This window comes from Rattus norvegicus, chromosome 11 (genome assembly GCF_036323735.1).
Source record: "Rattus norvegicus strain BN/NHsdMcwi chromosome 11, GRCr8, whole genome shotgun sequence".
NCBI classification, from domain to species: Eukaryota; Metazoa; Chordata; class Mammalia; order Rodentia; family Muridae; genus Rattus; species Rattus norvegicus.
In genome coordinates, this window is record NC_086029.1 from 63,696,403 (window position 1) to 63,722,347 (window position 25,945).

The 25,945-nt window shown below is 40.6% G+C and overlaps 3 long non-coding RNA genes across 17 annotated transcripts in view; 2 read left to right on the forward strand and 1 right to left on the reverse strand.

Annotated features, from left to right (window-relative positions):
- LOC102548829 (uncharacterized) overlaps nucleotides 1-15,686 on the reverse strand; it is a 101,667-nt gene extending 85,981 nt beyond the window's left edge. For 2 of the 15 annotated variants that reach the window (XR_010056121.1, XR_010056122.1), the window contains exons 1-3: nucleotides 15,461-15,675; nucleotides 9,991-10,036; nucleotides 1,206-1,265 (exon numbers count right to left, since the gene is read on the reverse strand). This is a non-coding gene — a long non-coding RNA (uncharacterized LOC102548829). Of the gene's footprint in view, nucleotides 1-1,205; nucleotides 1,266-9,161; nucleotides 9,650-9,990; nucleotides 10,037-15,460 lie in introns of those variants that run through there. The other 13 variants (XR_010056120.1, XR_005491309.2, XR_010056119.1 and 10 more) reach the window with 13 other exon arrangements.
- Nucleotides 9,933-16,776, forward strand: LOC120095654 (uncharacterized). The gene is made up of 2 exons (XR_010056127.1): nucleotides 9,933-13,580; nucleotides 15,908-16,776. It is a non-coding gene; the product is annotated as an uncharacterized LOC120095654 (long non-coding RNA).
- Nucleotides 16,777-19,874: 3,098 nt separating this feature from the next.
- LOC134480991 (uncharacterized) lies at nucleotides 19,875-25,737 on the forward strand. The gene is made up of 2 exons (XR_010056128.1): nucleotides 19,875-20,061; nucleotides 20,582-25,737. It is a non-coding gene; the product is annotated as an uncharacterized LOC134480991 (long non-coding RNA).
- Nucleotides 25,738-25,945: the final 208 nt, after the last annotated feature.

The window sequence follows — 25,945 nt, forward strand, 5'->3', positions numbered from 1 at the left end:
GAGATAAAAATTCAAACAATATAAAGAAAAAATATCCATTTTCAAAAACCACTGAACTTAAGAATATATTGGGGCCAAAGAGGTGGTTCAGATATTAAGAACACATGCTTTTCTTACAGAAAACCATGTGTGTTCCCAACAGACATGTCAGTCTGTTGACAACCACTTGTAAAATCAATTCCAGGAGATCTGATGCCCACTCTGGCCTAGGTGAGCCATCTACATGTACATGCATAAACTCAGGCACATACATAACCATCAAATAAAATCATTTTGTTTACACACACGCACACGTATATATTTATGTATACATATGAAAGTCCAAGTTATGGCAATATGAATTACAACAGGACATCTTTCCTCTTTAGCTTCAACTCTGTTAGTCAATTAGATATGAGAGGAAAGGCTAAATACTGTTCATCTTTTCCATTTTCTTGAAAGGAGACAAACACAAGGTCTTGCACATTTGCTACAGAGAAAAAGGCAAAAACTAAAGCTATATTTGTGAAGTGAACCTCGTCACTATATTACTATAAAACTTCACATGGCAAGGTAAGGATTCCAGTGAGATGTTCGGGGAAAGCTTCATTGTTAGATGTCATAGATACTTGTTGCTGTAGTGTCATTTTTCCACACAGCACATGAAGCAGGGGGTTAGAAACGTTTCCCTCACTTCTTAACCCACTGAATGAACCATCTTTCCTATGGAGACCAGGTTATTAAACTGAAAATATTCTCCACATATGTACTAATTTTAATTAGCCCCGGTTAGCCACTGGAGATAGAGAACAAGCAAGCTTTACAGAGGAGGAAGGAATATTGAAAGTATTACAAAAGCAAAAACTAGGAGAGTAATACAGGAAACCCAATTCAGTCTGGTATTTATTTTACCACACCAATTTTTTTCATTTATGAATCCAATACTTTGATTCTCCTTTACAAATTTACAGACGTGTATGTACACAAAGGCCTTTAATACATTGCTTTAAAAATATGCCCATGTGCAATACACCTAATAAAATTCAGAGTATATCTTAAATGTGTCATCTTAAATAGTGGACCTCTATGTGTGTTTCAACAGCAAAGGTGTGTACCAGAAGAAGCCAGGTCCCTCGCTCAGCACACCATGTACCCAGGAGTGAAGAAAGTAGCCATGGCATAGGCAAATAGTAACATAAATGGCTTCTACAAAAGAAAAGACTCACCAAGTGCATGCTGAGGTATTTAGTGGTCCTGTGTGTTGAGCACATATCATTATCCACTTCCTGTAAATATATATCGACAGAGTTTGTAAGAAACTGCTCTGTAGGAAGAAAACGCACAAGATGTATGCTCTGAACCTAAGCTCTAAATCTTAACATTTTTCCTTAATTGTAATTAGGTTTGCTCTGTTTTTTTTTTTTTTGTATAAACAGAACTATATTACTCTGATAGAATTTTTCCCACAGAAACAAGAGATCGTGAAGGGTAAGAGAGAAAACAAAAGACATTCTCTGTACTTTGTACACACACAGCACTAAGCAGAATGGATAAAGTAAGCAGACAAACAACCCTTAAGGCATGACAGATGGGAATGGGCCACAGAGAGAGAGAGAGAAGACCTCCCAGTACTGGAGAGAACAGGAGCACTCCTGTGGTCTGTCATAATGTAGGGAGGAGAAGAGGGCAGACAGAAGCACAGGAGTGAGGCTGAGAGGGAATGTGGAAAACAAAAGCCAGCAAGCACTGAGCATGTATAAAGTACAGACAAGCTGGTAAGTCCTTCCAAACCTTTATGGACCTCATCTTCTCATCAGTGACTCTTGCTCACAATGCTCATTTTAACCCATATTTTATCTGCATACAAAAGCTGCACTGAGTGCTGCACCCTGCAATCGTAACATTTAGAAGGCTGAGGCAGGAGCATCACAAACTTACTCCAGAATGTCCCAGACAAAATGGACTTTCCTAAGGAAAAAGGAGAAAGAGATGAAGAGGGAAGAAAAGGGGAGAAGATGAGGAGGAGGAGGAGGAGGAGGAGGAGGGGGAGGAGGAGGAGGGGGAGGAAGGGGAGGAGGAGGAGGAGGAAGAGGAAGAGGAGGAGGAGGAAGAGGAAGAGGAAGAAGAGGGAGGGAGAGGAAGGGGAGGAGGAATAGATGAGTAAGAGAGAAAGAATCAAGGTGACTACATGATTTTCTCAAGGCTTCAAGAGATGATTCTGTTCATCCTGGTGAATTAAGTTCCCTCTAAGGAAAACGGTGATTTTGCTTTCTGACAAGATCTCAAGTGACTTGCTAAGACTATAATGGAGCTCAAAAGTGCAGGTCTGATTTCACACATCTCTCACGTGCGCAAATCTTGCTCATGTTCCTCTTCCCGTGCCTCAGGGTCTTATCTGTTACCCTCCTTAATTTCACATTCTTACATGGTTTTTTAATTTTATTTTGTGTGTAGGTGCATACATGCCATGGGGCATGCATGGTACATGCATGGACCAGAGGACAACTTCAAGACTTGGTTCTCTACCTCCACTACTTGAGTTGTGGGTCCTTGGGCCAGGTGGCAAGTGCTTTTCCCAGCTGCACGATCTTGCTGGCTCTCTTCCCCATCTGGCTAATCACTTTTCTGTTGGTTTAGTTTTTATCAACCCCACTTATGATTTTATTCACCTACTTGATGTCTGTTGTTTCCTTCTCTCTTTGCCTTTCTGGCAAGCTCCTTCGGGAATGGGAGGCCCAGACTCTCTGTTCCTAACGTCTCCCTTTTCTTCTCATGGGTTATATCTTCACCCTAAGGTTCTCTTTGGCTTTTTCTGATTGTTCTTGTGGGTCCTACTTGGTTTTCTTAGCTGACCACGCCCCTAGTCCCAAGTATTCCTCAAAAATATGGATATGTCACAGTTTAAATTAAAGAATCTGTGCGTGATCCAAAATCTTCTGAGATCTTCTGAATTCTTGACCCAAGCAACCTTATATTTTCTTTGAATAGCTATGAAAAATGCTGCTATAAATATGATTAGACAAGTATATAATCTATACATTCATATACATACTCAGATATGACACCATCGTACTTTCATCAAAACATCTCAGACCATTGTTGCTGTGAATTAAGCACATTTGTTGGGGACGCAGCTAACATAGGGTAAAGAGTGAAGACTTTGGAGAACAGACCTTAGAACTTATCCAACTTCACTGAATGGATAACTGGAACTGGCCACTGTGCCCACCGTTGTATACGGTGGTGATGTTTCTGACTATATGATTATGGATTTTCTCCCCTTATGCCTGGCATTCTTCAGTTTTCACAACTCTAGATTAAGAGCAATTTCTGTCTTGAGATTGTTGCACTCATTGAGTAAGATCATGCATTCTGTGTGCCTGGGAGAGCCTGATTTAGCAGAGATTCAATAAAGGGTAGTCATTTCCGTCCCTCTTCAACTAGATGGAAGGGTGTTAAGAAAGGGCAGGAAGATGAATGGGAGCAGGGGCCTTGCCTCAAAGAGCTCCCTTCAGAACTCTGCCTCCTTTTATCAGCCATAAAGGGCTCTAGACAAATAATAAACAAAGTGACAGGCTAAATACAAAAGCTTCAAGCCGACTCTCGACTCCCTTATCCAAAGATAGTGTGATCAGAATAAGACAGGGTGTGAATATCTCCTCCTGATCTGGGCATGCAACCAATATTCCATCATCTGCAACAGCCGCTCGCCAACCTTTAATTGCACTCTACATAAATAAGCAACAAAGGAAAGGACTTGGAAAGAAGAAAGAAGACTGAGTTTAATATGAAGAAATTGACTAAAGTTAAGATTATTTGCTTCAATAAACATATTCACCAAGAGCACTGTTTAAAACAACATTCATCAACATTTATTGAAATCTGACACTGTACCAGGAACTAGATGGGCCAGGTGTGACCAGCTAGAGATAAAGACAATGCTCTTACTTCTGAAACACACTTTGAATAGTGTTTTTTCTACCTGCCAATTATGTTGACCTGCTGCTTAGATTCGGACTTAAAACAATTCACTAACCTCATGCAAAATTTGATTCCAGTCTCCCTCCCCGTGGGACACAACTTGAGTTCGTTATACACACACACACACACACACACACACACACACACACACACACACAGAGTTATTCCTCAAAACCATAATTTCAACTTTTGCAATATTATTTTATGCTCTATCAAAAATATAGTGGCCAATATATCAATAGGTGATGCTGGGAAACCACTTGTAAGGTTTCCAACTCAGAAAGCATATCATAAATATATAGTTATGTGTTGGACTTTTGTTACCTTAAAAATATAACAATAAAGGGTCTGATGTGGTAATTATTAATGAAACTGCAAGCCAAGTATCAATGTAGTCCCATGCTAACATGTATTCAGAAAAAATCCACAAGAATGGTAGTCCTGACAGCTGACTCCTACCATCTTTGCTCTTTGGAGCATCTGATGGTGGAAGGAAAAGCCGGCAGGTTATAGAGACTAGTAGATGACTTGGGAGTTAGAGACAAATGACAAGAACTAAGTTTGAGAGCTAGGGCAGAAACTCTAGGATTAAGAATCTAAAGTGGGGGAACTCTTGGGTAAGGAAGGAGACAAGGAATATTTTGGCTACTATGCCTGGAGAATAGGGCTGAGGTGGGGTCAAGTGCCCCACAGTGTTAAAAGACACTATTGGGCTGGTGGTGCATGCCTGTCTTCCCAGGACTCCAGAAGTAGAAGTAGGAGAGGCCAGGAGTTCCTAGATGTGCTTAGCTATAGGGCAAGTTCAAGGCCTGCTTGAGTTTCATGAGACCCTATATCAAAAAAACAAAACACAAATAAATAAAATATAGGGTGTGTGTGTTGCACATATTTGTGCATGGGTGTGTAAAAGTTAAAGGACTGTATTATCATTCCTCTGGCACTGTCCCCCTTGTTTGTTCAAACAGGGTCTTTCACCAGATTACTAGATAGACTAGGCTGACTAGCCAATGAGCCTCCAGGATGAATACAGTGCCTGTCTCTATCAGCCTAGTGCTGGGATTCCAAGCACGGGCCACCACCCCTGGGCTTGGTTTTGTTGGAGGGTGTTGTTTTGTTTGTTGTTTTCATTTGGGTAGGATTTGTTTTTTGTTTGGGGTAAGTGGGTGGTCGTTTCTTTTGTAATGTGATTTGTAAGAATGGACTCAGTTCTCACACTTGCAGGTCAATGTACCAACAGAGGATCTCCCCAGCCCCCCAATTACAGGTTTTGATCTCTTGTTTATCCTTTGGAACAAAATCTTGTATTAGTAATATTTCTATAGCTATGACAAAACACCTAGAACATTCAACCTGTAAGGAGGGTTTGGGCCAGTAAGTGGCTCAGTGGGGAAAGGACTTGCCACCAAATCCAAGTTTGGTGCTTGGGACCCATATGGTGGAAGGAGATATCCAACTGTTTTAGGCCGTCCTCTAGCCTATATGAGTGAACTATGACACACGAATTATAACTTAAAAGTTTTAAAAGAGAGAGGCAGGGCTTCATTTCCACTGATAATTTAAGAGGTTCCATTCCTCATCACTTGGCACCATTACTTCTAGATTTGTGCTAGAAAGTACACCTGGCAGAGTGTGGGTAAGAAGAAAGCCACTCAGTGACAGCCAAGAAGCAAAAAGGAGAGGACAGGGCAGAAGCCAACGTCCCCAGCAAGACGACACCCCTCTTCTACTTGCTTCTTTCTATTAGGCCCTACTCTTTAAAATTTACCTCCACACAGCTTTGGAAGCCTTATATAAACCAGATTAAAACACACCTATTTGGAAAATAACTATTTTTTGAGAAATAGGACACTCCAAGCTTTTATGAGCTTTGGCATATTGGTGGCAGACTCTGTCAATGAGGCAGGGCAGGAGTTGGAACCATGAAACATGTAGCTGTAGTGTGGGACTCTTCTGGGACTCTCCTGTCATTTCATGTTTCCTTCTTCTCTCTCTCTCTCCTCCACCCATACATCCACCTTAGTGTTTAAGCAATAATGTAAGGCATGAGACTTATTCTAGCACAAGACGAGGATAGAATGAGAGAGAAGACAAGAAGATAAAAGAAAACCTCCCGGTAGAGCTGAGAAACAAGGAAGAGGTTGAGGCTTAGGCATAGTCTCTTATGCATTGTTCTAGTTTGCTTTCATAGGATAACAATGACCAATAGCAACTCAAGAAGGAAAGGGTTCACTCCTCTTACAGGTTACAATCTGCCATGGAGGGAAGCCAAGGCAGGAGTTCAAGGCAGAAACTTGAAGCAGAAACCAAGTAGAAACACGGTTTACTGACACGCTCCCTCTGGCTTGTTCAGCTAACTTTCTGTGTCTAGGCTTGCCTGCCTAAATATGGTACTGCCCACGGTGGGCTGGTCCCTCCTACAACAATTATCAATCAGGTAAATGCTTCAAAGGCATGGCCATGGGCCAATTCTTCAGTTGAGGCTTCCATTTTCCCAAGTGACTATACTTGTGACAGCTGAACCTATGACATGACTGTGGGAGCTTGAATGAAAATGGTTCCATGGGTTCATATATTTGAATACTTAGTCACCATGAAATGATACTATTTGGAAGGACTAGGAAGTGTGCTTTGAGGTTTCAAAAGTCCATGATAGACCCAGTGTGTGCTCTCATTCTCCCCCTGCCCATCCCTCTCTTTCTCTGCCTGTAGATCCAGATGTAGCTCTCAGCTAATGTTCTGACATGTAAGTACCATGCTCCCTGCCATGATGATAATGAACTAACCCTCTGAACTGTACGCAAGCCTGAGTTTAAGGTCCCTTTATAAGAATTGCCTTAGTCATAGTGTCTCCTACTAACAATAGAACGGTGCCTAAGACATGCACTAAGACGTCTACAAAGCAGATGTACTAGGTGGGGTTAAGTAGCTGTAAAAACACTATTGACAGCTGGACCATAGCACATACCCCATGCTATAACAAATAAACCAACCAACAAACAAAACATAGAGTGCCTCTTCAGGCAATTTAGTGAAATGGATGGTCCTCCTTTTTTCTTCCTGAGTTACATTTTATCCCCGAGGAACTGCCCAAGCTTCTAAGTGCAGCTCCCAAGAGAGCTCACCAATCTTTTTCTTTGGTCAAGGTTTCCACCTATTTTTAGATGCTCCCCTTCTCCCCTGCTGTTAACTAGAATAGAAAAAGAAATACGTGAAAATGTGGCCAGGTAATAGTCTGATTCTGATGCTGTATTCTTTCCACTAATTGTTGCTGAAGGATATTCTCATAGGCCAATATCCTGGTGAAGCTCGGACACATCTTTCAGATATTAGAACACTGAAGTGGGGTGCCACTCTCACTTAAAGCAGTCCTCAGTCAGCTTAGATTTTCCCAATATTAAGGCAATAATTGCTTGATTTGCGGGCTGTAATTGGATCACAGCCATCAGTGGCATCGTTATTTGTTGTTAGAAGAAATATTCACGGCATCGTGCCTATGGCAGCCCAATTAGAGGCACTCCATCGGAGACCCGCCTAGCATTTTCAGTATGCTATCTCAGAGGTATGATCAGAAGACAAATCAGAGCTGACTTAATGAAGTTTCTGATCAGAGGCTTCTCTGAAGACAGTAAGTTATTGGAAGAGACAAAGAGAAGCTGATAGCTAGTAAATTTATGTACACAGTCGGAAAAAGAAAAAAAAGAAAAAAAAACAGGAAAATCAATGGAACTTCCTGGATTCAATCACAAGTGGTTTCTACTACAATAGAAGCTTTCTCCTTTCTCAACAGCAGGATTCCCCCAAAGTTAAACGATTAGCAATGAAAAGAAGCCTAAAAGCTATTTAGTTCTATGATATGTAAGTATGGGGCTGGAGAGATAGAGATGAGATTTCCAAACTCAGCTTTTGAAAGAATATATCCTGGCAGATTCTTGAAAGCTAATCTCTCCCTAGCATGAGTTAGGGAAATGACTTCATCCTTAGCCATTAGAAAATCATGACAATAAGAAGCCAGATAACCCTTATTGCAGAGACTAAGAATGGGCACCTAAATTTTGGAAGGCCTGAGTGAATGAAGGCTATGAAGGCTATGTTACCTACCTACCTTGCTAGATTTCTAACTCTGAGCTAATATTATTGTCTCTGAACTAGAGATAATAATAGACAAAAAATGCAGAAATGAATAAAAATACTTACTTCGGTGCCTAACGACTGCTGCTGCCACTTCTATTAATATCATAGGATAGACTGGGCAGCAGTTATGTGTTCAATAAATTGAGACAGGAAAACACAGAGGGCCAAATTTCTGGTCCAACTCACTCAAAGGAACCTAAAACTGGGAGGCAGAGCTGATTTGCCTGGACTGGAGGGTTTGGACAATTGTGTGGGGTTCCAGATGTTAATTAGGTCATGCCCTTCAGACTTCACTGAAGCCTTGAATCTGATCATTAAAGAATTGGCCATGTGTAGGGGGGAATGCACTGACCTAGAAGCCAGATACATTAAACTGTACCAACACCCTCTGACTGTTACCTTTAATAACAAAATAGCAGATTGTATTCGTCAAAATTAGGAATCCTCTTTGATAGCTACCCCACCAAGCAAGCCTCTTCTTCCTCAAGCCATACAGTTCATGTCCTACTATTTGGGGACATATTATTGTTCCAGAGTATCCTTGTTTGTCTTCTATTACCTGAACTTTTGGTCAGGTGCTAATATTATGCAGCAGCATAATAAATATGTGTACACACATTCATATATTCCCAGATATATGTGTATATATACAGGTGTCAAATATGTATGTACAGCATACAGATATATTAGAGACATCCACTCTTTATTATTCTTATCTTCTATCAATGATGAGGTTTTAGGCAATACAAATGTAGACTAAAAGCTAGCAATAATAAGACCCTCCCACACATTATAATTCTGGTAAGAACCTCAGACGCAGTATCTCTGAAAGTTAATTTTGTGTTTGTTTCTTAAGTTGAGAAGCTGTGACTAATGCTTAAGTCGCTTGCGTGACTTTTAAGGGACAATGATAAATGGCTGCACAACCAATCATACAGGGGAACCACATCGTTTGACAAGCGGCTTGTGTTAATACACTTAAAATTAAATGTAGTAAGCCACACAGCCTGTCTTATTTCCCAACCCTTTCTTTAAAGCATAGGGTGTTTCTCTTTCCCACATCTGCTTACCTGGCTTTGGACATGTTACCAATTTTTACTGGTAGATGTCTCTCTTCTCATTGTCTTTTTGTTTCCATGTCTTTGCCCCTTTTCCTTTAAAGCATTTTTTCTTAAAATAGACAGCTCATGTGGTCACACGTATAGGTACACCAAGGTTACATTCAAGCATCAGTCTTCTTCTCTTGCACACATTTTGGAATCCACACGCGCATGTATCTGCCCCTTTTTCTGGACTGTCCCTTCAGTTATCCCTGGCTTCCTGCTCCAACTTCCTGTTTCCGGTTCGTTGTTCATTCCCCAATACCAACCCCCGTTCTTCCCCACGGTCTAATTCCTCTTTCCCACTTAGACCAATACCACACTTCAGCTTCTGTTTGTCCTCTGTATGCAGCTGCTTAAATGTATACATATGATCTCTTCTGATTAACTCCATTGTAATCCTCTAGGGTAGGTCTCAAATACACACTTATTTCTTCCGTTTCGGTTGAGGGTTACCTTTTCCTCTCTCTCTCTCTCTCTCTCTCTCTCTCTCTCTCTCTCTCTCTCTCTCTCTCTCTCTCTCTCCTCCCCTCCCCTTCCCCCCTTTCCTCCCCTCCTCTCTCTCTCTCTCTCTCTCTCTCTCTCTCTCTCTCTCTCTCTCTCTCTCTCTCTCTCTCCCCCTCTCTCTCTCTCCATTTCTTTCCACATACATTTATAGAATAAAGTTCAGGAATAGAATTTATTTTGTGCAATGAAAACCACTGAAGTTTCCTTAGTTTGAATTTCAAAAGCAAGTGAGCAGCGCTAACTATAATTTAGTGAGGAGAATAGAGCCTGAGCTATACATGTTTTCACTTACCGGATTTTTCCTCATCGCCTCTCAATGGAAGAAAGAATTGTCCACACTGAGAAAAGATATCAAAAGCAGTCTTAATCTAATTTTCTTCTTTTTATTTGTTCTAATATTTTGGTCCCTTTGTGGCTTCAAACAAATTAACTTTCAAATTTTTCTCAAAGATAGAAGTGCCTTTTTGTCAGTTTTGCAGTTCACTGAAAATGACTTTTAGAAGAAGCGTGTTTTATAGAAACACTGATTATAACTCTGTCATCTGCAACAATGAAGTGCAAGAAAGTTAAAAAAAACCAGTCAAATAATACAAAATTTTTTTGAGATTTGGGTAAATTACTAATCTAAGATAGGACCTTGCTTAGTTCCCCTACGCATTCTAAAACAAACCAAGAGTTTTGAATCTTCACATTTGTAAAATTAATTCCAATATACTTATAACTTTGGGGATGTCCATGACAAGCAGACTAAAGAAATTGTAAAGATCCACTTCACTGTGACTCATCCAACTGAGGCAAAGCCCTAGGTAGCCTCATTACCTCTCCTTTATTAAAACAAGCTCAACTCAGACACAAATGGAACTCTTAATCAGAAATGAAAATTCCACAAGTATTCAGGTCCCTTGTTAACTGCAAGTACAAATTATTCTCTCAGGACAAGAAAGTCACTCATGGATATGACAAGCTGGGTGGCTCCTGATCCTCATCTCATGAGTGTTCTGCAGACTCCCTAAGTGGGTAAGAAATTCAGCAGGCAAAGCTTTAAAACACATCTCCACCCTCAACTCCACTATTGTATATGTTTCTTGTAAACAGGTCTCCCGTTCAGGGGTAGACGTTGGAAAAGGCATGAAGACCGTGTGTCTTGCTCCCAGCCTGTGAAATGTAACCATTTTAATAAGACAAGTCAGCCTCAATGCCAACAAAATAAGTTCCAAATTGAACAATGAAGTACTACATTCCTATGTTGTCATCTTGGTTTTATCTCACTAGAGACTTTTTAAAATTGGTGTTGTATTTAGTTAAATCATAACTGCTTCATTAATGGGGTCTCACGAAATGTTTCAATAAACGCACTAGATTGTATGGCTGGATCAAGTTAATCCACGTATTCACCACCTCAATTTCTTACCATTTTTTGAAATGTACCCTACATTGATTTGGATCTCAGTGTTCTAATGGTAATTTTATTGCTTTTAGGGGCATCCAACTGTGTTTTCCAAAATCGATGGCTTTACTAATCAACATTCATGTTAATAGTATGCAAATTTACCTTGACCCCACATTCGCTTGGACACTTGTCTTTCTAACCGCAGCCAGTCTGACAGGTGGGAGGAGAGAGCTCAATGAAAAATTTTTTCATATACTTCTGAGTCATTTGTATACCTGCTTTTGGGAAATACCTGTGAAAGTCCTTTCTTGTTTTTTATTTGTTTTCTTGCTATTCGATGTATGTTTTGAAAATACAGAATGGGAGTCATAGTTACTCTGTGGAGTGTCTTCTTTTCTCACCATCTTCTTTGTTTGTTTATTGTTTTTTGTTCTTGTTGTTGGTTTTGGGTCTTTTGGGTTTTTTATTTTTTATTTTTGCTGTTATTGGGGTTGTTTTGCTTGTTTGGGAGGGTAGGGTTTTTTGGGGTTTTTTTTTTTTTTGAGTTGGGGGAGATGGGATTTTGTTGTTGCTGTTGTTTTTGAGACAGGGTTTCTCTGTATAGCCCTGGCTGTCCTGAAACTGGCTCTGTAGATCAGGCTGGACACAAACTCAGAGTTCAGCCTGCCTCTGCCACACTGCTTTGTGCTCCCTGCGAAATGAGGGTGCTCACTAGCCCAGGATCTTTGAATCCTGGAATGAAAGACACACCCACATTAGCTTATCTTTATAATGCCCTGGCTACCTCAAAGGCTAAACCTTCCCCTGCTATCTCAGGCCAAATTGAGGAACTGGCCAGTGGCCACTTACCAGAAGTCTCACACGGCTGGTTGGTTTTATATCCTGTAAGTCCTGCATCTCCTCCTTCTACCCCCAGTCATGATGATTCTCTCTTTCCTGGTCCTCTCTGCATCCTACCCACACAACTTTAAGTGTCCTACCCCATGCCCAACCATTGGCCATTGGCATCTTTATTGATCGGTCAATCAAAACCCAATTGGAGAAAAGGACCTTCAGCATCTGGACAAGCAGATTCCTGATTGAATCAAAGCATTAGAACCAATCTGCAACACCTGAGTGCTGGGGTTAAAGGCGTGCATCACCACTACCAGGCTTCTCACTGCGTACATGGCTCATTTGTTCTTAAGTCAGTGACCATTGACAATGTGCTATCTGTGCTAAGTTCTAAATATTGAGTTTATGGGTAAAACAGGCAAGGTTCTTAGAGAGTACACAAGTCCACAGAGTGTTTCCTTATAGCTTTTGCTTTTCTTCTCTTTTCTTTCTTTCTGATTTCTTTCTCTCTCCCCCCACCCCTCTGATATCATCCTGGTATTTCCAGTTCTGTTTAATGCCATGGCCATGTCTTTCATTGCTTTTACTGTATGGTTCAGTGAGTTCATTCGGTTCCTTTAAACACTACTCTCCCCTTATCATGCCTCCTTTCCCTGCTATTGCTGAGTAATATTCTTGTTGCACTATACAAAGGCTATTGCATACTCTCCTATGCAGTCTCCAGCTACAGTCATCCTCTCCTAGACTCCTATCATCTTCTCGTCCCAGAAATAAGCAGAGATCTGTTGGGAAATTCTAGGAATCCTTTTCCTCCTCGGTTAAAAAGAGACACATGAGGACACATACGTCCCTTGTTTATCTTGTGACATCTGTTTGGGTTTTTTTGGAAACTTCCTCTCTACTCAGCCTTTCATGTGTCTTTGCTCATGCCTTGAGCCTGCATGTAGTTCTCTCCACTTTCTCTCCGGAAGAAAGCTCATCTTCTCTCATATATTCCATTGCCATCTATAGTCAGTCTTCCAACATGCCATATTCAATCCAGACCATTCTTCAAATTGTAGAGACACAGTTCCAAAGCTTTACAGTAGCTCTACATACCACATCTGAATGTGTTTCAAGAATTTATAATATGGGAGACTTTCAAATACATTTATGATCAGTAACTACCGTGATAGAGAACTGCCTGCCCCCTAGGCTTTCCTCCCATAGTAAATGGCACCAGCATCCTTCCCCATGTTCCAGCCAGAGCTGTCTTCAGCATTTCTTTTTCCTTCGGTGTCTCCATTACCTCCCAACCCCTGCCAAAATAACCAATTACCAAATCTACTTGGCCCCGCCTCCTTTTTCTTCCTTTTCTATTTTAAGTCACCTTCGTCTCTTGCCTGAATCCACATTATTTATTTTCTAAACAATTTTCCCTCTAGACCACCTTTCTGCTCAACCTTTACCCCATTTTTCATACAACAATAAAAAGTAATCATTTTACATGTAAAACTCATAATTCCTCTACTCAAACTATTCAATGGCTTCTCAATGTGAAGGGTTGCCTCTCAAGTCCCTCTGTGTGTTTGCTGAGTAAAACCAACTGAATTTTGCCTGAGGGTGTTACATATGCTCTGCCAGGATGCTGTTCCTTCCACACTGTGCACGGCTTTCAGGTATGAGTTTAATTACTACTTTCTTACAGAAATCTCTTTGATTCGAGTATAAATAATATGGGGTTTGTATTAACTCTTACAGCACCCTGTGATTTAGTAATGAAATCCCATTGGTATCTATGAGGGAAATCTGACTTTATTGGGCAAGCTTTCTGAGGAGAGTGAGTAGATATAACTTGTCTACTAGAACATTCCCAAAGAACAGCAGCCAGGAATAGTATGTACTCAATAAGACTTGCTGGAAAAATAAACTGAGTATAATTCGGGTGGCAAATCCAATTACCTTGTTATGTTCAGCAATGTATTTGGCTGGATACTAAATACAGGCCTTACCTATGTATGATAAATAATTATGATAATTACTAAATTATATTTATACTTCCACAGGAAGTTTAATTTTAGGATTCAATAAATTTCTCAAAAGTAAAAGAAGTTCTGAATTTTTCTAGAAAGTTCATTTTAAGGGCAGACTTTCATTCGTTTGTTTATGTCATTGTTTGGGTTAGATTTTGGGGGATGTTATACTGTTTATTAATGTAGTTCACACCGGCCTGGAACTTACTGTGCCATTGAGGATAATTTTGAATTCCTGGGTCTCCCAGGTCTTTACCTAGTAGATGCCAAGGGCAAAGCCACCCACCCACTTTTGAAATAGTAACAATCAAAAATGTAATTAGACATTACCAAAAGTCCCCCATGAGAAAGTTGAGAGTTTCTTCTTGGCTAAGAATCACTAAAAACTACCTCTCACAGGCTGAAATAACTGGCTAACTTAATCTTTCTTGAAAAACCACCAGCTATTCAGTTGTCATTTTTTTAGGAAGAAAAATAAGTCAAAATTCAGTTCAACTTCAATAAAAATGAGCATTTTTGCCCATCAACATTCAAAATATATTAGAATAACATTTGTCATCCTTTTGAAGCATTATCTAAATGGGATGAAATTTTAATTTCAAATCCAGAACTGTGAAATTAAGGATGAAAAAAGTGAAAATGTGACATCTAAAATTTTCTTCCACTATGTTCTCCCAGGGAGACTTAAAGGCCAGCCTGAGTCTCAGAGGTCCATTACTAATGTATGTGGGAAGAAAATGATTAGCATGTAATGAGAGACTGCAGGGGAGAAGCCCTTCCAAAGAGGAAGAAGACTGATGAGGACTTAAATTCTGAACATGTTCACATTCTCAAGGGCTCTGATTCATTGACATAAGAATATTATGGCAGACAAAAGTGAGAACAGGAAATAATTAGAGAGCATTTTTCAACATCAGTCCTTTTGACATTCTGTACCGTGTAATTCTTTGTTTCAGGTGACTTTCCTGTGCATTGTAATAGACTCAAGAACATCCCAGGTCTTTACCTAATAGATCCCCAGGGCAAAGCCACCCACCCACTTTTGAAATAGTGATGATCAAAAATGGGTTCAGACATTGCCAGAGGTCCCCTATGGGAAGGTTGAGAGACTGTTCACAGCTAACAATCACTGAATAAGAGAAAGCCAAAGTCATCTGTAGATTCAAGAAAAGCACAACAGGACACGGGTTTTCTGTCATCAGCTTTATTCAAAAGCTGCCTGTCCCCAAGAGTTCCCTGTGATAATAAATGGTTCCAGAATCCTTCCCCTGTCCCAGCCAGAGCCATCCTAAGCATTTCTTCCTCCTTCAGTGTCTCTCTTACCTCTCGCCCCTGCCAAGATAGCCAATCACCAAATCTACTTGGCCCTGTCTCCTTTAACTTTTTCCAAATCAAGTCACTCTCATCTCTTGCCTGAGCCCACATAATTTATATTCTAGCAGGTTTTCTATCTAACTTGCCTTTCCATCTCTCAAACCCATATTTCACATGATTAAAAAAATAATCATTTTAAACATAAAACTTACCAAACATTCCTCCAGTTGTACCACTCAATGGCTTCTTGATAGGAACTGTTTAGAATCCCGCAACCCTGGCTAGGAGCAGCAGTGTACTAGAGTCAAGTTGGGTGTGCACGCTCTGATGAAATGGCACCTACCATCCATGCTACCAAGAACTTTGTGGTATGTTTGTTTGGCACAGCACAGGGGCAAATGTTAGCCAGTTTCCTAAAGCTCTCTGTAAGGGCAGTCTCAGACTATAAATATCTGGGAGGAGGAAGCTGTTGTTGCTAGTTCTTGTGTACACTGGTCACTTACTCCCACTTGGATCATAAGCAAACCTTGGCATCCCTCTAGAACCTGGCCCATATGGAGAGATATGGGCCCAAGGCCTTGACCTTTGTCATGTGTGTTCCCATGTCTACAATACACATACCCTCAGGAGTTACTCGAGGTTTCCTCTGCTCCTTATAGGCATTGCACTCTTAAACGCAATCAGAAGTGGACTCCTAATCCTACCTCCTTCAACAGAAACCAGCAGCCTGACCTCCGGAGCTTCAGGAAGACTCAGCTGTAAATGTTTCCGATTCTCAGAAGTGCACAGGGCTTGATTTTCTGTATCATATTTCATCCTGCTTAAAACAGGATGAGTCCCTTTTTTTTTTCAGAGTCCTGAAACTCTCTAAAGCAAACTGTAATGAGTCAGTATAGCTCTGCCAGGCGGTGTGATCACACACCCGCAGCATGGAAACAGATCGTCATTTCCTCAGCTAAGCACCAGATGAAGAACTTGGCTCCCGTGGAGGGGCCATGCTGCATGAGAAATATGTTTGCTTTTGTTTGTGTGTTGTTGAATCTATGCAAGTAAAAATATAAGACTACACTGAAAGCGCAGTGCCAGAGACATGCACAGGGTACGCTGGGGAGTTGGTACAGAGTCAGGAAGACTTTACTACAGCGCTGGATGTCTGAGGTCTGTCTTGGAGTGTGAAGAGCAAGCCATGAAAACTGCATCTGAGGTTAGGAGAAAGAGCAGGCTCAGCAGAAATGCAAGTTGGACGCAGAATTTGAAGAAGCACAGTATAGTTCTACTCGTGGGGTGGGGGAGGGGCTGCTCAGCAAAGCTGGATTATCCAGAGACTTTGGGGAGAGTGATGGAATCATTTGCAATGGAGAGACAAGATCCTGAAGCAGGGGAAGCTGGGTAATAAGCTCATGTTCTGTGGTCTAGGAGGTCCTTGATTTTAAGACGCACCATTCATATTTATAAGAGCTCTCAAGAGAATTTAGAAGCACTAATCTAAATACACACACTTTATTAAAAATTAACAACTGAGACATCACTTACTCGTCTTGTTTTAATACGTGAATCAGAATCTACATCTAAACCTTCTTGACAAATACAGGATGCAAAGAGACACTTTTAAGTCACTGTTGGTCACTGGGCAGATATATTTACCTTTTCACCAGTGCCTGTGGCCTCGACTGTTTTTTTTTTTTTTAGATTGACAGTCATTTCAAGATAAATCAAATTATATTAGACTTTATTCTTCTGTATTTCCTGCTTGGTTAAAGTCAGAGGGATTGTGGTTGCTGCTGTTGTCCTTTGAGACAAGATTTCTCTATGTAGCCCAGGCTGCCCTTGAATTCAGAGATCCATCTGCCTCTGCTTAAAAAACCAATAAGGGTAGCCTGGCTAAGAGGACTTTGTTTCTTTGTTTGCCTCTTTTTTCTCTAATTTAGTTTATATCGTTGTGAGTCAAATAGCCTCTCTTAGCAATTGAAATCTTTTGACAGACTGATATTCCATAACTGGACAAAAGTCCTGTGTGAATACAAAGTAACCACAATAACTCCTACCCATCCTGAAAAGCCACAGGAGTGGAGGAGACAGCTCCATGGCTGAGTCCTTCCACAACATGTATGAGATCCTGGGTTTGATCACTGGGGTAGCAAAAAAGAAGGAAGAAAGGGTAGGAGGGGGGAAGGAAAAGAAGGATTGAAGAAAGGGGGGCTGTCTTTAGCTTCTGTTGAAGGTTGATTTTGTTTGAGAGAAAGAGTAGAGAGGAATTGTTGCAGAGAGGGACATGGACAAAGGTCCGGAAAGAGTGAGGCACACAGGGCGGACAAAGAATGAGCAGATGTGATCGGTACGTGAGGTATTTATGCAGGAAAGCCTAACGCCGAATCCCATTAACTTGTGCAGATCACATGCATTGGGAATAGTAATACAAACCATCAGTGAAGGCAGAAAGCAGATGACTCAACAAGGGACACTCAGACTTAGGCAGTATGACAAACCATCAGTGAAGGCAGAAAGCAGATGATTCAACAAGGGACACTCAGACTTAGGCAGTATGTGGTTCCTTCAATTTCTAGAACATGCCTAACATTCTTTTTCAACCACGACCCTAATGCGTCAATTTAAACCTCCATTCATTTGAATGCACAGTCTGTCACAATGTAATGCCTTATCTACTTGGTTTTAAAATCTCCTTTTGTTGATTGGGTTTGGCATCTTTCAGATCCCCCCCACCACCACTGTAGCTCAGGCTAACTTAAAGCTCACTATGCATCTCAGACCATCCTAGAACTGGAGGCACCCTTCCTGCTTCAGCCTCATACTAGAATTGCAGACATGAGCCGCTACAGTGGACCGTTTTCCATCTTATTTCTGCCCCTCTCATTTCTTGTTGCTCAAATAAGCACACAGCTCATGCAACCTCCAGACAGCAATCTGCTGCCTCTGTCACTCCAGCAAGTTCTTGCATTCACCACTCGACTGCTTAGCACCCTGAAGTTAAAAGATGATGTTAGGACATGCATAAGACTTGAGAGTTGGTCTGTTTGTGGGAGCAGCAGTGACACTCAGGGCCTTCCATGAATAATTCAGCTCTTTCCTCACTTCTCTAGTTAAAGAGTCTTCATACACACACATACAGTCACATGTTTGCACACAACACATACTGTCCTGGATTTTGTCAACTTGACACGGCCTAGAGCCACTGGGAAAACAAGAACCTCAGTTGAGGAAATGGCCCCACCAGACTGGACTGTGGGCCAGCCTGATAAACACTGCCTTCATCAATAATTGATGTCGGAAGGTCCCAGATCACTGTGGGTGATGCCCAACATGGGCAGGTGGTGCTGAGTTGTATGGGCAAGCTGCCAAGCCATGAAGACCCAGTATGCCACAATCTCTCATGGCTTCTGCTTCAGTTCCTGCCTTGAGCTTCTGTCACGGCTTCCTTCAGTGGACTGTGGCCTGGGATATGTAAGTCAAATAAACATTTTCCTCCTCAAGTTACTTTGGGTCATGATGTTCTATCAAAGCAATAAAAACCCCAAGTAAGACAGACAGACAGACAGGCAGACAGACACACACACACACACACACACACACACACACACACACACACACACATATGCAAGCACACACCCTCACCCTCAGGCTACTAACCCCAGAACCTTTATCTCAACTCACTGCACCTCTTTTTTTTTTCTACAGAAAAAACCCTCTAAACACTGGGAGGTCCCCAGCCTGCCACTTTAAGAGCATTTCATCCCACTTCAAGGGTACAAGAAAATATCCAGATTCCAAATTTAAGAGAGGAATAGAAAACCTGAAATCTGTCCTCCAGCCCTTTTGTAACTGTCACTGTCCAAGCCAAAGCCCGCAGAAAGATAATCAGAACTTTTCCCTGACACGATTTCTCTGCCTTTCCCTCTTCTCTCCCCAGCATACCCTTTCACAATCCTTTGGGGCCAGTTAGGGTTCCATATGCTTTGAATCCTATCTTTATATTAGTTAAGAGGATATTCACTGCTGAAACAAATATGCCTGTCAAATTCTGTATATGACTTTATAGGACGAAACACTTGGGGTGAGTTCACATTGCCATGGTTCAGGATGGGCACTCCTGATCAGATGTCTGTCTGTCAGTATGGGCACTCCTGATCAAATGTCTGTTTTGCCACACAGAGACAAGGCTTCTTCCATGATGTCATTCTGGATTTCTCTTTACCTTTGAAAAGCCTTACATATAAGGCTGCTATGAAATAGGCCAGGCACTGTCACACAAACCATTTCCTCTCGGGTTCCATTGAGTAGGACTCGTTGATATGACTGTACCTGTCAGGGAAGCTGAGGACTGTTCTCTAGCTGTATGTCTCAGAGGAGAGCAGCTTTGTGAAGAAAGCCTCACGATGTGAGTCAGAAAGAGGAATCATTTTACACTAGAGAAGAAATATTAAATTCTGAGTCCTCTGAGCTCCATTCTTTCTAACACCCTCAAGGGATTTTTATAATCTTTTTCTATGAGCTATTATCTTCTGAACTATTGTTTTACTTAAAATCTTCTTTTGATTTTAGAGCCAAAAGTGGCTCTTTTTCTATGCACTTCTGATATAATTTATGTAATCCTATAACATAAGCTCCCCTTGAAGCAAATGGATATTTCCAAGTACTCTAAATTGCAAAAATTAAAGCATATTGATACTTTCAAATTATTCTCCTTTATTTAAATTCACTGTAGCACTGGAAATTGATTACAAGACTTCCAGATATGCCCAGGAAGGGATGGCATTGAGACTGAAGGAAGCCACAACCTGCTCTCATAGTCTACATGGTAAGTTAGGATTTAAAGAGAAAGATTTTGCTCTAAGGGCAATTTATTCCTCATCAGTAAAACCTATTCTCCTTGCTACCAGACCATCCTCACTTCTGAACTCAGAGTGGTCCATGTAGAATTTTCTGAAGATTTAATATTCTTATTTCCAATCTACATGGACCGAAGCATAAACAGACTTCCCCTTCTGAGAACTTTGGACAGTAAAAGTAGAAAGTCCAGTAGAGCATCTACAGCAGTGACTCCTTCAAGAAACTCCTATTGATCATGAATATACATTCCAAGTTTAACTGGATGTGGGCAAGCAGATATTGGGGAACAGAACTTAGCATTTGAATACATAGCAGCACCAGACCAACCTCAACACAAAACAGCAGATAGGAATGTTAAGCAGATGATTTTTTTCCTTCTCCACTGAGAGAAATAAATAGGAATAATAATGAGTGAATTATTTTTCTTTTTTTTTATACTGACAGTTTTGTTCTGTGGCCAAATGGCCTTAAATTCATGTTCTCCCCAGCTCAGGCGAGAGTAGAGAACTGTACCTGCATGCCCAGCTGACAATCTTTTTCCTGCGTCTTCTACCTCCCAAAAGAACAAATTCACTCCTTTGGATTGAAGCACCAATGAACTGTGAGTTTCACGGTATCATTTAGCATGCATGTTTCAGGCCACAGACATATATGTTTTAGCAGTCGGTATTGACGAGTTACAAATCACTAGTTCAAAAAAATGTGGCTCCTGATCAGATCATTGTAAATTTTCTCCATCCCTGGCTTTGAGGAAAAACAAGAAAACAAGCCACAGACCCACGGCTTCAAAGTGTTATTCACCACCATTATCTGCAGCTTGGACTGCACCCCAAGGAGCTGTGAGATGGGCCAGGAGGAGACCTGATCCAAGGACTCCACATACACCACTAGCTATGTATTCATGAAGCTTTACCTTGTTTCTATGATAGGATTTGGCCCAGTGTTAATTTCTCTATAATATTCCTTTGTATTTTGAAAATCATAAATAATCATTTGTATCACACAAAAGATATCCTGAAATACAGGAGTGCGGGGCAAATATAAACTTTCTATTAGCTTTTTTAATTAGAAGAAACTGTAGCCTAAGAGCTGCAAACATTAATGGTTGGGCAAAACTGCCTGTTCGAGAATCACCCTGGCCAACTGTTTCTTATTCTCTCTGAGCCTCGGTTTTCTTATTAGAAATTTCAGAATTAATCTCTGCTTTATCTATTATTACAACACTAAAGCTTTTAGCGCACTGCCTGCTGCATGCTCAGCTCTCGGGAAAGAGGACCTGCTAACGTCTTTTAAGACTTTTCAAAAGCTTTCATTCTGTTACCTTAGCTTTTTACCGTATTATTTTCTTTAACACTCACCATTAGTGCCAAAGATAATAATTAGCCACTGATGACAGTTGTAATGCAAACAATAAAAATGACCTCATAATAGTTCTAATGGGAGGAGTTTCCGTTCTGAGTGGCTTAGACACTACTGTTAGTGGAAAGTTTTACCCCTCTCCAGGCCAAGGAGCAGAGAAAAAGAATCTGATGCTTGTGTTAAAAAAAAAACCTGCTTCTCAATAACTAATTTGCTTCATATTTTATATTTTATTACTTTGAACAACTTTACTTGTAATAATGCTTCCTCCAAGTATTCAATTCAATGACTATTGCAAGATATAATTTAATCGTAGCATAAGACTCTTATTTTAGTTCACTTCATAACAAGATAGGAAACCAATTAACCCAACTAATTTAGTAACAAATTTATTATAATAAAAATAGGAATTGGTATGAATCATAGATTATCCAAAATCATTTTTAAGGAAATAAATATATATGTGTGTGTGCGTGTGTGTGTGTTAATGTCAACTGGGAGTAGAAATGAACTAGACAACTGATTCCAGGGTTAGAGATTATAGCCAGAGTTCTACTTTAATGGAATTTTTTATTAGTATGGGAAAAGAATATAGAATTTTTAACCCAGAGAAATAACCACTCTGACACTTAGGCCCAAAAGGCTAAAGAGGACTATCCTTATATCAACCAAACATGGTGACCTCATTATGCCTGTCGTCAGCGTAATCCTTAGCCATTAGCTGAGATATAGATTTTTGTACATGAGGGTATTGTTCTCCCTATGAAAGAAGTGCCTTTAGAAACATTTCCGATAATTTATTGTAAAAGCGTCTTGGTGTAGCTGTGGGGTAGTGGTAATAGTGTGGAGGTAGGGAGAAAGCTATTTTTAAGACTCTAAAATGACTTTTTGATGCTGAGTATAAAATAGCCTGATTTGAACTTGGGAATTCCTGGAGCGTTTCTTCTTGAAACGGAATGAACTCTTCTCTTGAGGAGTTGTGTAGATGAATGAAAAGATCATGGTAGTTGTTGGCTGTGGTGAAGACGCCATGTGTACTTACACAAGGCATTGTGTGTAGGCTGTATATACACATGTGCCAATGTCCATGGATGCATGTTTACACAGTATATGTCTGTATTTTGGCAAAGCGTGCATGCTGTGAAGCACCATCTAGATGTACCCTTCATGTTTCACATACATCCCACACATTAGTTCTCTCTAATGGTAGCCCTCATAAAGAGGAAGGTGGCTCAGTAAAATTACATGCATCATTGGGCCAGCGCACCCAGTGCCTGTGCAAGAACATGGTGAAATGGCAGTCCCCTTTGCCTTGGTTGAGAGCGCTGAAGGATTATTTCAGCTGCCTGTGATGGAAGCTGAGGTCTCTCTCACATCTGTGCTTCTTTTCTTCCTCCCTCATGATGCTCTGGACAGTATGCCCCAGTCAACTTCCCTAGAAGCTATTCTCAGAGTCTGTTACTCAAGAGACTCAGACTGAGACACTGAGCACACATTATTTAATATCACTCTAGGAAACGGTTAATTTACACATTTATAAATGTTGAAGGGAGATGGGAGTCAGAAGGATTCTTGAATTAGTCAAACAGCCCATTCATACATAAGTCAGAAAATAGAAGGGAGGATGGTACTTTATTATTTTGCCATCCTGCTACCTTGTGTGTCTTCTATTAGCACAGATACACACAGGATTATGTAAACTATAGAAAGGACTTTCAATCCAGCTTTGCCCATCATATCTTTAACCATCTCCACGCCATGGCCTGTTGAAGGCTGTAGTGTGGGGACTGAATGGCACTTGGAAAGTGAACATTAAAGTTCACTAAGTTTAACATTAAGTTAAAATTAAAAATAGGAAGAGAATGTGACGTAAGGCTGGATAGATGAGGTGAGAGAACTGTATCTTCCCAACACAGTGATGGACGGAACGTGGCACTTTAGATCATCAGCAGAGACATCCAGCAAGATATAATCAGAACACATCAATCATTGAAATTACGTTGAGCGTGTGCATAATTTAGAGACAAAGTACATAGAAAGTTGATATCAAAGATCCCAAACAGCAATAAAGCCATGAAACTGAGGTCCAGAGCTGAACTCCAGCATGGTAGCCATGAAAAGGGCTTGACATTAACTTGGAGACTAAGTATCTAAAAATATATACTTAACTCTCAGTACTTAACTCTCAGTACTTAATTCTCCTTTGGCTCCTCAATATAATTTTCCAGAAGTTCCTCAATATATCTTCATCAAAGTAATAATCTCCGTTTAAATAATGCTGACAACTAATAATTTGTGGAGAATATTTTAATGATAAGAAATTTGTTTCTCCTAATCCAACTTCTCAGAGACTAAAACCTGGGCATAACCTGGCAGTTTAGTCTTCAACAAGACGTGGTTTGGTTGCCCCAACCCATGAGCAGATGTAAATAACAATACCAAATCTGTGTTTAATGAATTTCTTCTGTCAGGATTTGACTGACCGGTTAACTGATTGATTGGCTGATTGGTTGATTGATTAATTGCCTAATTGAAGTAGGGTTAAATCCAGGGATGAGGATGAGATGAATCCCCCCTAACAAAAATAACCTAGAACAGTGGCAGCCCATACAGGCAAGTCCTAGGATACAGTGAGCAACTGTCAAGTGTTAAGATAGGCTGTGTGGTGGTTGCAGGGATGGTCAGTGTTAAGAGCACCAGCTGATCTCCCAGCGGACCCAAGTTCTCAACACCCACAAGGTATCTCAGAACTGTCTGCAACTCCAATTGCAAGGAAACTGATTTCTTCTGGCCTCTGAATGCACCAGGCACTACCATGATATGTTAACATACAGGTAGGCAAAATAGTATACACATAAAAACAATAATAATGTTTAACTAAAAGAAAAACCGGGGGGTTGGGGATTTAGCTCAGTGGTAGAGTGCTTGCCTAGCAAGCGCAAGGCCCTGGGTTCGGTCCCCAGCTCCGAAAAAAAAATGTGCTGTTCAGTGAACATTTACATCTCTCCAAATTTGTATGTTGAAATCTAATCACCGATGTGACATTATTAGAACATGGAGACTTTGGATGTGATTCAAAAACGGGTTCGTGTCCTCACGAATGACATCCTGTGAGCTCCCTTTCATCCTTCTATCATGTGAGGAAAGGATAAGACTAGTCTGTAAGTCAGAGTCCCTCAACATACACATATGCAGTCACATTGGCCTCGAATTTCCCAGACTCCAGAAACATGAGAAATAAATATCTTTGTTCAGAAACACCCAAGCTACAATATTTTGTTAGAGCAGCTGAAATGGGCCAAGTCAAGGATCTCGTGGCTACTATTTCAAAAGAGAAACAAAACCACCCCTGCAGAAGAACTTTCCAGAAGAAGCCTTCTAGAAATAGGCAAGTTGCTTACAGAAAGGAACGCAAATACATATCTCACTTACTCTCTGTGAAAAAGATCTTTGCTCACTAGTATACAGTGTAGGCACATTCTGTCACACATGAGCCTGAAGGCATCGCTCCAGATTTGGAGTGTGTTCTCTCAGTGTACCCACCAGCCTCGAGAGATTTCAACTCATTGGGTTTTTCACCCCCTGTAGTTCTGACAAAGCCAAAATATTCTTTCAAACTTAATCTGCTATGGCCTAGTTATATCTCAAAAGATTGACTCAGACATTGGGAAATGTATCTTAAATGTGTTGAATAACTTACATAGCTGGATCGTATATTACCTGAAGAACGTCCTTACTTGTAGACACAGACCATTGAAGCTGTGCTTTATAGAAGTAGACATCTTGCCAAAAAGGCTTCAGAGCCAGGGCAGAAACAGAGGCCTCTGTACCCCTAGATTAATTCTCTTGCATGATTCCATAGAACCTCTCTGAATTTATGATACCAACACAGAATCAAATGTCCTATCCTCAACAATGTTAATTAAAGGAACAGCCTGTGGTGAGCAAAGCTTACCTGAGGCGGGACAGTTTCTGCCATCTAGTGGTTTGCTAGGCCAACTTATGTAAGGTTATCTTTTGGGGTTCAAGCTCTAAACTACAAAATAAAGAGCTAATTGTAGACATCTTTCCAGGTATTAAAAAAAAATCTAGGGCTGGAGAAATGGCTCAGTGGTTAAGAGCACCGACTGCTCTTCCCAAGGTCCTGAGTTCAAATCCCAGCAACCACGTGGTGGCTCACAACCATCTGTAATGAGATTTGATGCCCTCTTCTGGTGTGTCTGAAGACAGCTACAGTGTACTCATATATAATAAATAAATAAAATATTAAAAAAAATCTAACAAATCTCGTCTATAGTAAAAGATGTACAAGTCTTTGCCATCTACTGGCCAAAGGTGTGTGTGTGTGTGTGTGTGTGTGTGTGTGTGTGTGTGTGTGTGTGTGTTGCCACAAAACACAAAAGATTTACATGTTGATTATATCCCAAAACTTATTTTGAAGATTCTCTTTTCACATTTTAAGGGAGAAATGAGTTCTGAGAAGTTATACTAAG